Source organism: Triticum dicoccoides, chromosome 4B (assembly GCF_002162155.2).
Source record: "Triticum dicoccoides isolate Atlit2015 ecotype Zavitan chromosome 4B, WEW_v2.0, whole genome shotgun sequence".
In the NCBI taxonomy this organism is placed as follows: domain Eukaryota; kingdom Viridiplantae; phylum Streptophyta; class Magnoliopsida; order Poales; family Poaceae; genus Triticum; species Triticum dicoccoides.
In genome coordinates, this window is record NC_041387.1 from 213,066,660 (window position 1) to 213,081,140 (window position 14,481).

Consider the following 14,481-nt stretch of genomic DNA (forward strand, 5'->3'; position numbering starts at 1 on the left):
TGAGGGGGAGGAGATAGCGATGTCGTGGGAGGCGCAGTATTTATAGCGAGCAATGGCACACCTACGTAAGATATGGACTGAGCTGCACTGACTTAACTACAGGTCCAGTTGCGTCACTGACATGTGGGCCAGTACACTGTTGGGCCTGTATGTCAGTGACCCAATGCACCTGAAGTTAAGTAAAAGCTACGTGGGCATATTTATTGGAGTAAATTACGGGGGAGCGAAGGGGTGGAAATATTGCTGGTCACAACGGATTGGACGAGCGTGTGGGGAGGAGAGTCATGCATGCAGATTTTTTCACACTGGGTGGAGTGGTGGGACCGCCGGAGGGAGAAGGAGAGTTTGGCAGGCATATTGTTTCCACACATGGAGAGGAAAAGATTTGGAGATGAACGGGCTTCCTGCAGGTATGGGGAACAATGCATAATAAGTCATCTTGCATGCCGGGCTAGGTATAGTCTCAAGTCATTAAAAACATACACGCCCCACACATGTTCATATTTCAAGGTGCACTAAATTATTGCATGCGATGATTAAGGCTAGCCATCATGGTGGTATCTTAGCTGGTATCATGCACACGGGAATAGCAAACATGCTGATGTGGCAAAGAATTAAAGAAGAGAGGGGGGTTAGACTAACTAGTGTTCATGCATGCATTGGTAAGCACATTTTTTGTGAAGAACGACAACATTAGTTGAGTACTTTTGCAGACTTCAAAAACTATTCCACCGCCTCTACTATCTTGTTAAGAGTAGGTGAAATTTTTGAGTCGATCCCTTTAAACTAGAAGGGAGGTAGTGGTACTCTAATAGCTAGGTGTGTAAGTCATCTTACGAAAACCAAATAATCCCAAAACACGTAGGCGCGATGCATTAACTTCTACCTTGTTTCTTGTTTCTTGACATATCAACCAATAAGAGATGACGGCGTGCATGCTTTTAATGACCTGAGACTATCAAACATGACATGCAGTGGTTAGTTCATTGCATGCAATACTATTTAATTAGCAAATAAACATTAATGTCTCTCGTTTTCCCCTCCTCCTTGGTCACGGTGCACAACCTAAGATGACTTACTCACCTAGACAGAGGGAGTATCAACATTCACAATGTCAAATCAATATTTTTACACTCATTATAAAACGTAGTTCTTATACTCATTATAATCAGTATTGTAGATATTGATATTTTTAGTATAAATTTGGTCGTGGGATTTCATTTATGCCTGTCAAAGCGTGGAGGAAGCAGAGCTTAGGGCTTGCATTGTCGGTCTCTACATAGGTATTTCTCTTCATAATCCTGTAATTTTAGAGACTGATTGCGCTTTTATGGTAGCGTCTCTTGCATCGGGGGACTATGACAGGTCTGCTATGCGTGACCTGAAGATGAAAGCGTTGAGCATCTCAAAGTTGATCAACAATCTTCAATTGTCAAAGATTAGCCGTTCGGCCAATAAGGTGGCACACCTAATCGCTAAGTATAGCTTTGACAATAGATTAGATGGTATTCTTGTAAATAACGTACCGCCCTGTGTGGTGAATATTGTATCGAATGAGTGTACTGGTGTGGCTGGTTAATTAATATAAGGTGGTGTTCAAAAAAAGTATATATTTGGTCAAACACTTTGCAAACGGTTGATGGGAGTAAAACGGACCAGAGGGAGTATCATGCATGCGGAGTAGGCAAAAAATTGCTCATTTATAGCCAGTCGAAGTCTCAAAGGGTGAGACCGCGCGAGGGAGGCGAAGGTTGTGGGAGGCGCGACGGTTGACGGAATTAAGTGAAGTTACATCCACGCGCCGACATGGTGTGCGAACAGGCAGAAGCTATACCATCAGGCCTACAATATGGGTCTAGTAGACATGACATCTAGTGGGTCCCGCATAGTTCTCGAGGACTCTTTGGGGGCTTGCAGCCGTTTATCCACCGGGCAAGCCAGCAACCCCACACCATTCGCACACCCTACTCGTCCCTGTCTTCTACCTCACAACAGTTTGCTCCCAGTCGTCCCGTCCTTCCACATTAGTTCGCTCCTAGTTTTTGCGGGGTACAACAGTTCAACTTCTCCTAACCCTCCTCCAAAATCCATGGCCTCCCAAATCTCCATGGTCGCCACTGAGTACCAGGTTAGAGCCATCACCGGTGATCAGTTCGTCGTCATCTACACACGTGGATCCGCGACGGTGAAAGCATGGCTTGCTCGCTTCCTACGCATGTTCAACAGTTCAACGGATGAGTGGGTCGCTGGGCTAGATGTTGAGTACACCACGGTCCTGGGACGAGAGAATGATCTAAAGGACGAAGAGAGGAAGAAGCCCGCTGTGATCCAGGTTTGCGTACATAACGTTTGCTTGGTCTACCACATATGCCATGCCGATGTTGAGTGCCAGGATTTTAAGAACTTCCTCAAGGACAAAAGAGTGAAATTCATTACTGTAGGCTTTAAGAACGACAAAGAAGTCCTACGTCGGATAGGTCTCGTTGTAGGCCAGCCCTTCGATCTCCAGAAGGCAAGCCTGGTGTCCTCCTCTCAACCTTCAATGCTGACCCTGGCAGCAGCCATGATTGATCCTTCGTACGCTAAACTGAAGAAACCTCATCACGAGTTTCATCATGCATGGGAGTCGAAGACATTAGATGAAGATCACATCCTGTACGCAGCAATGGATGCCTACCTTTGTTTAAATATCTACATGGGTTGGATGAAGAAGCATAGCCCAGTGTCCGGTTCAAGCAAAGAAGCGTCGGCGAAGAGGAAGAGGAAGAGGGACGAGGATGAAGTCAAGGACGTGGACTCGGACTCCGAGTAGGTGCCAGTGCCGTCGCTCATGCTTGTTCTACTGCAGTGTTAAGCTGACTAGTTGCTTAGTTTATTTTCAAGGGTGTGTTGCGCTGAGGCCCCAGCAGAAGTGTGTTTATGTTCTTTCTCATTATTTGAACTGTTTAATACGTAGAGTAGTACTAGTACTATGTCTTACTACTGTTCTTCTTGCAGTTGGTACTACTGCTCGTACCTTCGTGTTCCTATTGTACTTAATATGTTCGTACTAGTAGTATAATTTGGGTCAGTCGATTTGTGAAAGAAGTTCGACGGAGTGAAGGAAGAAGATGGCAGAAGAGGTGGAAGAAGCCCTTCTAGCCATCAATGTTGCATCAAACGGCTCACATGAGTCGACTGACCCAAATTGCTCCTTCAGATTGCAGGATCCACGTGGCATTCAAGGTCTTGAAGGTAGATTTCGCGTCCGCACCCGGTTTGCAGGATCAACGCGCGCGCGACCGGCTTCCGCCATGACAGCCACCATGCGCGCCTCCTCCGCGCGGGCGGAGACGACAATGACACGCTAGTTCCTCCTCGCTGGCGTGCTGGAGCACGCGCTTGTCCTCCTCTTCGTACGCTGCGTGCATAGACACGGCTCCACCATCTGCTCGCGTGCTTGGCAGCGGGGCGGCATGGCAAGGAGGGACTGCAGACGATGTGAGCGGGCGAGCCTTCGGATTCATGGCACAGGGATGGTGGCGACACGGCGGTGATATGCAGAAATTGTTGGCCGGAGCAGGCGGGCGCTGGCATGCGCAACGGCGGCGGCATATTGATGAGTGCGCGTATGGGAGCTTACTTTAGTTTTATATGAGGTTGGTCAAACTTAAAAGAAAACCGTACTAGTACACGTAAACATTAGACTTAGGCAGCGCTTTTTTTGAAGTTAGTACCACAGCCACGATACAGAATCCTGTGCAAGCGCGTGAATCGCGGCCGCGCGGTCGATCGAACAATGCATCACCGTGTCGCGCTCGAAGGACATCCACCGAACCTTTTTGTGTGTGTGAAAACAATCCTCAAATATTACTCAACTTTTTTTTCCTGGGAAAGTTCTTGACGCTGCAATATTTCCATATATTTGAATTTAGCTCCAGTTTGTGTTTATTTGGATTTGGACATTTTAGGTGCGCCCTAGTTTTTTTAATACTTATTTTGTGTGTGTGACTGAGAGAGAACGTGTCTATGTGTCCATATGTGTGTTGTTGCGGAAGGGCAATGTGGAGACGGTGTGCGTGTGATACAGACATAGAGAGGTGTAAATGTGCAAATGATCATGCATGAGTGAGACATAGACAGATGCCGATACATTGTGTATACATGAGAGAACGGTCTTCTAGTTTACTTATGTGTGTGTGTGTGTGAGAGAGAGAGAGAGAGGAGCATCCGTAACACAACAACCATCTCTCTCGATTCGTCCGTCCCTCGCACGATCGCATGCAACATATGCATCAACGCGCACATTTTGACACCCTCACTCGGCCCCTGCCCACCTCAAGGCCCGCACAATCTCTTCGTGAATACCCATTTCTCTCCTTAGGTTTGTTTTCGCTCAATATCTGACACACACACACTCCCCCGAGCACACAATTCATCCCCATCCAAGGTTATACGGCGAACACTCTCGCTTGTGCTTCTTTCCACCCCAACATGCACAACACCTCAATCTTCAAAGAGGGCATCGAGCAGATCGAAGACGGTGACCACACCGCGCTAGAGAATGCGGGGTCATTTGGAAGCAGGGTGATGTGACGACGGCTGACTGACTCCTCCCCCACCCTCTCTCTCTTGCACAAAATTACCAATCCCTCTCTCCCCCGCACAAAATTGTCAATCCCTCAACCCATGAGATCCTTCCCCTCTCTTCCATGTTTTTCTAGCTCTCTCATCAAACATGTTGTCTCTTCTCCTTCCACGTATACAGAATCACGTATATTACATGTCTCCATCTTTCTCACAGACCTAACTTCTTCCTCTCTCTTTCTCTTTCTCTCTCTCTCTCTGTCTCGTTAGGTTTGTCTCCTACTCTCTCGTCCACATACATACAATCTTTCCCGCCCTATCTGCTCCATCTTCAAAAGCTCTCTCTGCACGTTTCATTCACACAATGGGATATGTCAAAATGTTGCTTCTATAATGGCTGATGTAGAGTTTTGGTTGTTTTTGTTGCATCCTACAAAGTAATAACTATGAAATGCATTTAGATTCTCATTTGACTGGGATTATGTGAGTTTGAGCATGTTTGAAGTACTATAGACATTGTATACATCTTGGGATTTGACAATGATTGTAACTATTGAATTGTATAGACCATTACATTCGAAGTCAATAGCCCAATATATTTATTTCACAATTTTAACAAATGATTAGTTCACTACAAACTAAGAAAACAAATGTGTACTCCCTCCGTTTTCATTTAAGTCCGTGTATTAGCATTGGTCAAAGTCAAGTTTTGTAAACTCTCAGAAAGCTTATAACAAAAAATATTAACATATACAATAACAAATAAATACCATTAGATTCATTATTGAATGTACTTCCACATCATACATATTTTTTATGGTAAATGTTTATATTTTTATATAAACTTGGTCAAACTTTAGGAAGTTTGACTTCGGTCAAACCTAATATGCAGAGTTTACTACTACTACTTGCTAGTTGCTTAGCCGAATCACTCAACACGCCACACGAGGAGTCCAATGTCACAAAATTTTGAGGTCGGCAGGAAAATCTCCCGCGACCCTGATTCGAGCAGTGGGAAGTTACCATCATAGCCTTCGAAACAGGCTTACGGACGACGCTTGGTAGGGGGCTATTTTCATAACTTCAGGTTCACCCTACCCAGCCAGCCCCACCCCGGCACCCAGAGTAGTACACCTGAATACTCCCCATTTTCTATCCCCACCGCAAAATAGACTTCTCCACGGCACCGCAGCCTTCGTGCTCCTCCCCTTTACATCGGCGCACTCGTCCACCGTAGCGCATCTGCCTCATCGACGACCTCGTATGCCGCACTGGAGCCGGTCCACCGTCATCATCGTAGACGGAGCCTCTTCCCGGCACCGTCTTCCACGGTCTCGGATCTGCTTCCCGGAAGCTGACGCCAAGCGCAAAAGTACCACCATCATGGACAATGAACTAACTCCCGTTGCCGACCATGACTCACAGAGGCCGCCGCGACCATTGTTCTCCTCCTCGATTGGTAATGTGTGTATTGAATCACTTAGCAGTACATGTGCAGTTCCAATTTTGTTCATACCTACCCTTCAATTTTCCTGGGTGCTATTGTTCCCGTAAAAGTAATTGGTTATAGCCTCCATTGTCCAACAGAATATCAGCTTGTAATTGTGTGTCGCTCCTGTATCGCGCTGTGCTTGGGTAGGTTTTTCATCTGCAACCAGCAGTGTGGCAAATGATGGAAAGGTTTTTAGAACTAGCAAGATGCCCATGCGTTGCACGCATCAAGATGCATTTGTATGAGTAGTTTATCTTGTGGGAGAAAAGGATGAACGAGGGAAGGCCTTATTTGCAAATCTGGAGAGGGGTATGGGTATCTTTTTGCAAAATTCCTATTTGTTTCCTTCCTATCTGTCAGATATAAATCGGACGTCCTATATTGCAAGAAAAAAAGTATAGAGAAAAAAAGTAGACAGTAAAGGAAGTAGAGATAAATATTAAATATTAAATATAAAATAAATATAACCGTAGAGAAGAGAGTAGAGATAGCAGAGACGTCGGGAAAGGATCGCGCGCGCGCGGGAAAAAGCGGCCGGGCGTGCGCTAGTTTTGGCGCGCGGCGTCCGGCGGGCTTAATAAAATCCAACGCCCTCCCACCGCTCTGTGCCTTGCCACTGCTCTGTGCCTCGCCACCGCTCTCTCCCCACTCTTTTTCGCCTCGCCGCCGCCGTGCCACCATGCCACCGCGTCGCCTGGAAATTTTGGATACCACGGCGTCCATGCGCGCCCCTCCGGCGGCTTCTCCACCGAGATCCGGTTCCGTGGGATGCGCCTCGGCCTCGGCAATTTCGACACCGCCATCGAGGCCGCCCGCGGTACGACGCGGCGGCGTGGCGCCTCCGGTGGCCTCATAGAACATTGAACTTCCCCAACGTGCCGACGCGGGAGCGGGCGCAGGAGCTCGCGCCTCTACCGCGGCTTAGCACCGACGAGGATCGTCGCGACAACCGGAGGCGAGAGCACCGTCTCGGCATCGCCAAGATGGACGAGGAAGCCATTGCGCCGTGGCGCCAACACTTCCTGCAGGACATCATCAACGAGCGCGAGTTCTACGCGCAAAGGAGGGCGGAGAGGGATAAGAGGAGGGCGGAGCGAGCCGCCTATCGCGAGGACAAGCGTAGGCGAAAAGCGGACACTCAATTCAACATGAGGCTAGGAGCAGCGTCGCCCTGGGAATCCGACGACGGTTGGTATCTTCACACCTACAGTCAGACGTCGGAGGAGGACATCACCGAGGAGCAGTCGAATGACGAGGAGTAGTTGAATTATCTTTTTTATCTATCTATGCTGAGAACTATCCTCTACTCTCTAGTATCTACTTCTCAATCTCAACACTGTAAAAGCTTTTTTAAAGCGCCGCGCATTGCGATTCTGTTGGAGATGCTCTAACATGACAGACGAGTGCTTTAATGTTGCCCACAAGATGCACGAGTATTACTAGTAGTATTTTTCTTGCCATGTTGAGATTTTGAAACCACGAGTGTGAACATGCAGAGGAGCAATGAAGACCAAACACGGGATATTCGGGACATCTTCAAGGAGCGTGGCAACTTAAAGAGGAGCTGCACCGAACCTGTAAAATGAGCTTTGGTAAGTAACACCCTTTCAATTACTTTCGTTTAGCCTCATGTTCTTTGATGTGTATATGTTGTAGTTTCTGTTTCTCTTAAGCATGGTGTTCTTCGATGTGTAATAAGAAGAGTCTTAATCGTCCTAATGCTTTCGTTTTTAACTTGATGTAGGAAGTGGGTGTTCTCACCGTGTAGTCTGTTTTTATATTTATTTTCCTTTTGAATTCACTTCTCCGAGTTCTGTTTATCTGGCTTTTACTAAATGGATCTAGGTTTCTCTGAGTATTGATCTAAAAAAGAAGTAACTTCATGTCAGGATGCAGTTCCTGCGAGGAGGGAAGTATGGTCAACCTCGAGATCATGTTTCCAAAATGAGGCTGGATTACACACAAGGTGCCAGTTCCCTAATGATACTGGATTAGACACAAGGTGCAAATTCCCAGATGATGCTGGATTACACACAAGCTAGGTGGAGTCGTCAGCTGTTCGTGTCCTCGTGGCATTAGTAAAGGCTGAAAGAAAGCGTGTAGCAGCCCTTGAGAATGTAGCTGAGTTCCTGAAGAAGCGAAAAGAGCAATCAGATGCTCTCTTCACCCAAGCCAAAGAAGAGATGGAAGAAGCCAGAAATAAGCTAGCAGAGGCAGAGCAGGCTAGGCGTCTCCTGCTATCTAAAACTGTTGTCAATACAAAATTTCCTTCATAATAGCTAGGTTCAAATGTTTATCCAGTCAGCATGCCTGTTGTGATGTCTGTGCATCTACTGATGTGGCACAATTTTTTTTTTCGGGTCATGTAATAACAACAATTACTTTCCAAACAATAACAGACGAAGCATTGGACATGGTATAGTTCACGCGCAAGCCCGACATTCCAAGTCCAACTTCCACATCAAACTCATGTTCATAGATATCTGCACATTCATACATAATGTCCGCAACCATGATTCACTTCAAAGCCAAAAAAAAATGTGAGGAGAGTTATAAATAAAGAAAAACCTCTACAAGTTCCTTCTACCAGTGCGAGCACAACAAGTCAAGACCATGCATAAATTATTTATATTTTAGTCATTTTTTGTGTTCTAAAATGCATGCCGGCTCACGGAAGGACGTGTTGCCGGCACACACGCGGATTCAATGAAGGCAGGCGGGGCAGTCTTAAGTTGGTTGCACGCAGCGAGGAGGCGTGCTCAGCCGGGCTTGCAGCGAGTGCGGCCCTCTTGGCCGGCGTGCCGGTTCAATGCCTATGCTATGAGAGGCCGCGTCCGTGTCAGAGCAATCACTCCCTCCAGTCCTTTTTTGTTTGGGTATAACAAAATCTCGTTTTCCATTCACATTTTACAAGTAAAATTCGTGGACAAACTTTGACCCAAAGTACGATGGGGACTAGTAAACCAGAATGGAGGTAGTAGTTTTTTTAATCAAAGAAGGGTTTCCCCTTTCGATTATTGAAAACCAGCATCTAAATCTAAACCATAGTATTTGCCCTAGAACAACCAGGTTCAACATCTCGTAACATAAACCCATACAACCATACGCCAAGGAGGTACGTAGTACTATGAATTCCATTTTCGCTCCATACCAATCGTTCTAAAAAATACTTACTACTTATAACGTGCCATTTAAAATCGGAACTCTTAACCCCGCCAAAAAAACGATATTTTAAACATGGCTACTCGATCTGTGGCAACTGGCGAGCCACCGCGCTCCAAGTCGTTCACCTATGGTCCCGACCATCAACTCCTACAAAGGTGCTCCACCACGTACCCGGTACCCGCGAATGCAGCAATCATGCACCTAGGGTTTTAGGGTTTATTTGTTAACGTCGCCTTTACGTAACACTCATGTGTGCGAGACAGCGAGAGGCCGACTGCGTGCGTGCGCCTCTTCTCTTTGTATATGTACTCCACCGTTTGTCAGGTGTCCAAAAAATTATAATAACTACTAGCAATGTGCCAATGCGTTGCCACACGATCAAAGTAGATTAATACATATTCACTGATTTGATAGAAAAAAGTCTAGTTTTCAAATACGTATATCACTAAAAATATGTTATGTTTCACTCAAAATATATTCCTTTGGCGGTTTTGATGAGATAAGGGAGGCATGTTGTTGGTTTCAAGATTTGAGAAGTGGTACATGTCTAATTTATACTCTTACTAGCAAGATGCCTGTGCGTTGCATGGAACATCAAAATCTTGTGGGAGAAAAGGATGAACGAGGGAAGGCCTTATCTGCAAATGTGGTGAAGAGTGTGGGTAAATTGCCATATTTTCCTTCCTATCCGTCAGATATAAATCGGACGACCTACATTGCAGGATGGCAGGCCCACCATCATCACCAACTCTATTTTTTATCCCTACTCTTATAAAAAGCATTGCCGGTGATGATCGTGTGCCTGCCATCCTGCAATATAGGCCGTCCGATCTATATCTGACGGATAGGAAGGAAACTATGGCAATTTTGCAAAAAGATACCCACACCCCTCTCCACATTTTCAAATAAGGTCTTCCCTCATTCATCCTTTACCCCCACAAGATAAACTACTCATACAAATGCATCTTGATGTTCCTGCAACGCATGGGCATCTTGCTAGTTGTTGCAAAAAGCCCATGTGTGTGTGAGAGAGAGGGAGACTGGAGGAGGACGAAGTGCATGTGTGACAAAGACACAAGTAGTGTGTGTGCGATAGGTATCAGCTTAAAATGAGGCGATAGTGTGTGTGTGCACGATCGAGAGGGCGTGTCTCAAGAAGGGAAGAAAAAGCTACATAGATACAAGGAGCGGGAGAGAGACATGTATGCGATGGTGGAAGCATGAGTGTGCGGGTGTATAAACCTATCTAGAGGCTAGCTAGTCGATAAATGTTTGTGAGAGAAATACGAGTCGGGGTGCAAAATCGAGAGTTTTGTGTGTGTGAGAGAGAGACGATAGTCGGGAAGGGGAGTGGAAGCAGGAGTTGTGTGTGTGTGTCTGTGTGTGAGAGAGAGGAGACGGTAGTCGGGGTTGTCTGATCGGTGTCAGTCTGGGATGGAGACGAAAAGGAGACCGCAACAAATTTTGTGTCTATAGGAGAGAGAGAGAGAGTAATTTTAGTGGTATGAGTCATATGTAGAGACATATAGGGTGTGTGAGAGAATCCCATAGAGAGAAAGACAAAGTGAAAGATGAGTGGAGACTGTGTGTGTGGCGGTGAAAAAGAAAGCTTAGGTACTGAGTGATACCAGAGAACAGTAGAGACGCGAGAGATAATGAAAACCGTGTAATGTATAACGATAGGGAGAGTGTGACACTTCTCAAGGGAGACGTCGAGAGACCATGTTTGCGAGGATAGGAGAAACATGAAGTGAGCGTGCGGGTGAGCTGGAGAAAAGAGAGTGATGGCTACCTGAAGGAGCATGCATGCGAGAGAGATGGGCGTGAAAGGAGTGAACAAAAAAGGGATTCAAATATTTGAATTCGAGATGATGGTACATGTAATCCATACTCAAACCAAAATTGATCTATCAAACATGCATACTCATATGAATTCATGCACATCTATGTTATTTAATATGTAGATATTACTGATCCATACATTTTAGTAGAACATAATTTGGTTAAATTTTTTCGAATTCAACCTTAAGATTTCGAGATCGTTGTATTTGTAGATCATATTATACATATAAAGGAGCCGAATTCTTTGTTGTGCTTTTGAAAGTATATATATATATATATATATATATATAAATGATGTATATAGAATGTAATTCCAATTGAAAATGGATCCCGCCCGAAAAAAATAGTAGAATACAAACGGGATTCGAATTGAGTTGGCATGGTAAACGTGCACTGTGCAAAATTTGAACAAAGTGGGGATAGTCGCAGTAACCGCCCGAAACCAAAATCTGCGAGATGAAAATCACTACTACCTATCCCTGCCGAGCAAAGCCTACCTGCTGGATTTCTATAGGTTTCGATAGGGGTAGGTTTGTAATTTCACCCAAACATGACATAACCGCCTCTCACCCGGATTCATACACGGTGGGCGCCAAAACACAGTGTGCCCTCGACCGAAATCGACTCCCCCCGATTCATATTCATACGCAGTGGGCGCCAAAAACAAACTCTCGTTGGCAAATATTCGGTGTATGCGAGATTACCGTCCTATCCCCAACCGACTAATGTTGCTGTGATGTAGTAGAAATTTGAAATGGGGGCTAAGTTTGTTAATTTCCTCGCATTTGAGACAAGCGCGCCCTGAATACATGGTTCCCCCCTTCCTCTCTACCTCCCTTTTCCCCATTCGTACTCCGTGGGTGCCAAAACACCCTCTCCACCCCACCCTCCTCCGTCCGTCGCCGTCCGCCACCCCATCCATCGCCGTCCTCCCCCACCATGCTGGAGCTGATACCCCGACGCCGCCGTCCATTACAAGAGATCGACCTCTCTCATCCATGCCTTCGGACCGGGATCCTTGCATCCCGTCCTCTCGCTTCATCCCCGCCGTCGTCCACCTTGCCGGCGCTGCTCCTACGACGTCTCATCCATCGCGCCCTGCTGCCACCGTATACCCTCCTAGATCTGCTTCCACGCCGCCGATAGCCATCACTACCGCAACACCGTCAAATTCTCACCAGATGCATACATGGCGCCGCACCAGAGGCGGTACTCTTTCGTATCTGCTCAACTTATTTATCGCAGCAAGAAAATAGATTGCCACTGCTTTACTCTGATTTCTTGTCTTGGTTGCGAAGTTACCTTTGTCCGGTTTGCACCTTCAGATCCGCCATGGCATGCTCAACACTATACTCCCAATGCTTATGGTTTTCCCCTTTTATATCCCACACTAGTTAAATCACAGTAGACTAAATTCCAAAATTGGGTCAGTCGATTTTTCAGATCCAAGGGGCTCGAGTGGTTGTGGGGCCTCGCCGAACGAAGAAAACTCGATGCGGGTGGGGGGTGGGGGTGGCGGAGGAACACAAGCGCTGGGTGCCGGTGGTCCAGCCGGCGGCCCGTGCGGTGTTCTGTATGGGAAGAATCAGAGACGAGGAAGAAGAAGGGTTAGGAGATGTAGGATCTTCATCCAACCGCCTGAAATGGTCGAGAGACAGCTGGGAGTTGCATTCTTAATGCGCTCTGGTTCATCATGTGTGGGCACTATGCAACCAACATTTTATTATCCAAAATCTGCTTGCTCTTCTTTACCATGTTTGATAGTGCTGTGACACAAAACGTAGGACCGACTCCAGCAAACTGTACCCATACTTCACTAGCCACACCACTAGCCCCACCACACAGGACCTGCACTCCAGCAAAAGGTATACCGATTTCAATTGCCATAGCACCAGCTGTACCACAGAAAAATCCCACTCCAGCAAAAAGTACAGCAAGTCCACCGGCCGAAGACCTATCCCAACCGCAGAGACGGCCAATTCCTGCAGATTGGAACCCCATTCCATTTATTCCCAGTTTAAAAGACAATGCTTTCAATGTTGTTAGGGACTACATGCATATATTCCCATCATGGGAACATTATTGTGAAGACAAACACCATTTTCACATCTTCCTTTCCAACTTACGTGTAAGTGCTATTATTCATGGTTATTATTTTCCTGTTTTCTGCTGATTGAACACATCAATGATTTACATTACATTGTTGTAACTAGGCGAGGGTCAATTTGGATAGTCATGACGAGCAAAGCTTGCTTGTGCTTTTCAAGGAAGCATTGCAGCAGTATCGGTGTTACCTGAGGAAATCACACTTCTGTGGCAAATCTATAAACGAATTTCTGGTGAAGTCTCCTGTGCTAAATTTAGAAGACATTGAATGGAAAAACATTGTTATGCACTGGTCTCGTTCCTAGGATGAGGTACTGTCTATGAAATCACATGACAATTTGAACTTCTACTTTTCCGCATGTGCCTTACGGATCTTGTTTGCAGGAAATCTACTCGAAGAAGAATTCCAGGTTGAAAAGAATGACAGGATATCGCAAATATGTTGCCCGCTGCTTTGCTCTTGTTAGTACCTGTTGTCCTGTATCACTGTACTTGCATACATACCTGGTTCATCATGTGACAGTAGTATGCATGATAGCTTGCTTATCAATTGTTCGCTCCAAATTATCTGATCTGTATGAATGGTTAGTGTAGAATATATCTAATGCCAATGTTTTCTTAGCTCTGCATTGTTCTTGTAAGTACATGCTGTCCTTTATCAGTGTACTTATAATGACAGGTAGTTGTTCATGTACCATCACTCTGCAGCTTATTTTCCTTTGCCCTCCATTTTTTACACATCAGATCTATATTTACTCTTACCATAAGGTTGGTACTGAAGAAGTTTAGCTGTGCATTGCTCTTGGCTGTACCTTTTGCCTGTATCGCTGCACTTACATTTATAGCTACTTGGTTATGTAGCATCACTCTTCATCTTATCTTAAATATTCTCCATTTTTTCGTATATTATCACATCTATATTTACTCTTAACAAAATGTAGAATAAAGGCAATGCTTATGAAGAAGATTCTGTGGTAAACTTCTTGAATTTACCCTTTATAGAGCCTGTCTTCACCAATAATGTAAGTTTGTCCATCTCAAGCCTTCAAACTTTGTTGTATATATTTGGTTAGGCATGACTGCAACAGCTGTTTATTTTTTGTGTCTGCATCAAATTTAAAGTTTATTATGTAGTTCATAAACAAAAGTTTGTCCTTTCTCAATTTAAGTTTTCAGTTGTACAACCAAGTTCCTTATTCATACCATGTAAATTAAACTATACAGAGCAAGTGATCTTCTTTTGCACTGCATGTATGCTTCTGTTCTTCATCCGTAATCCAGTGGTGTGGTGAACCTACCCACTACAGCAC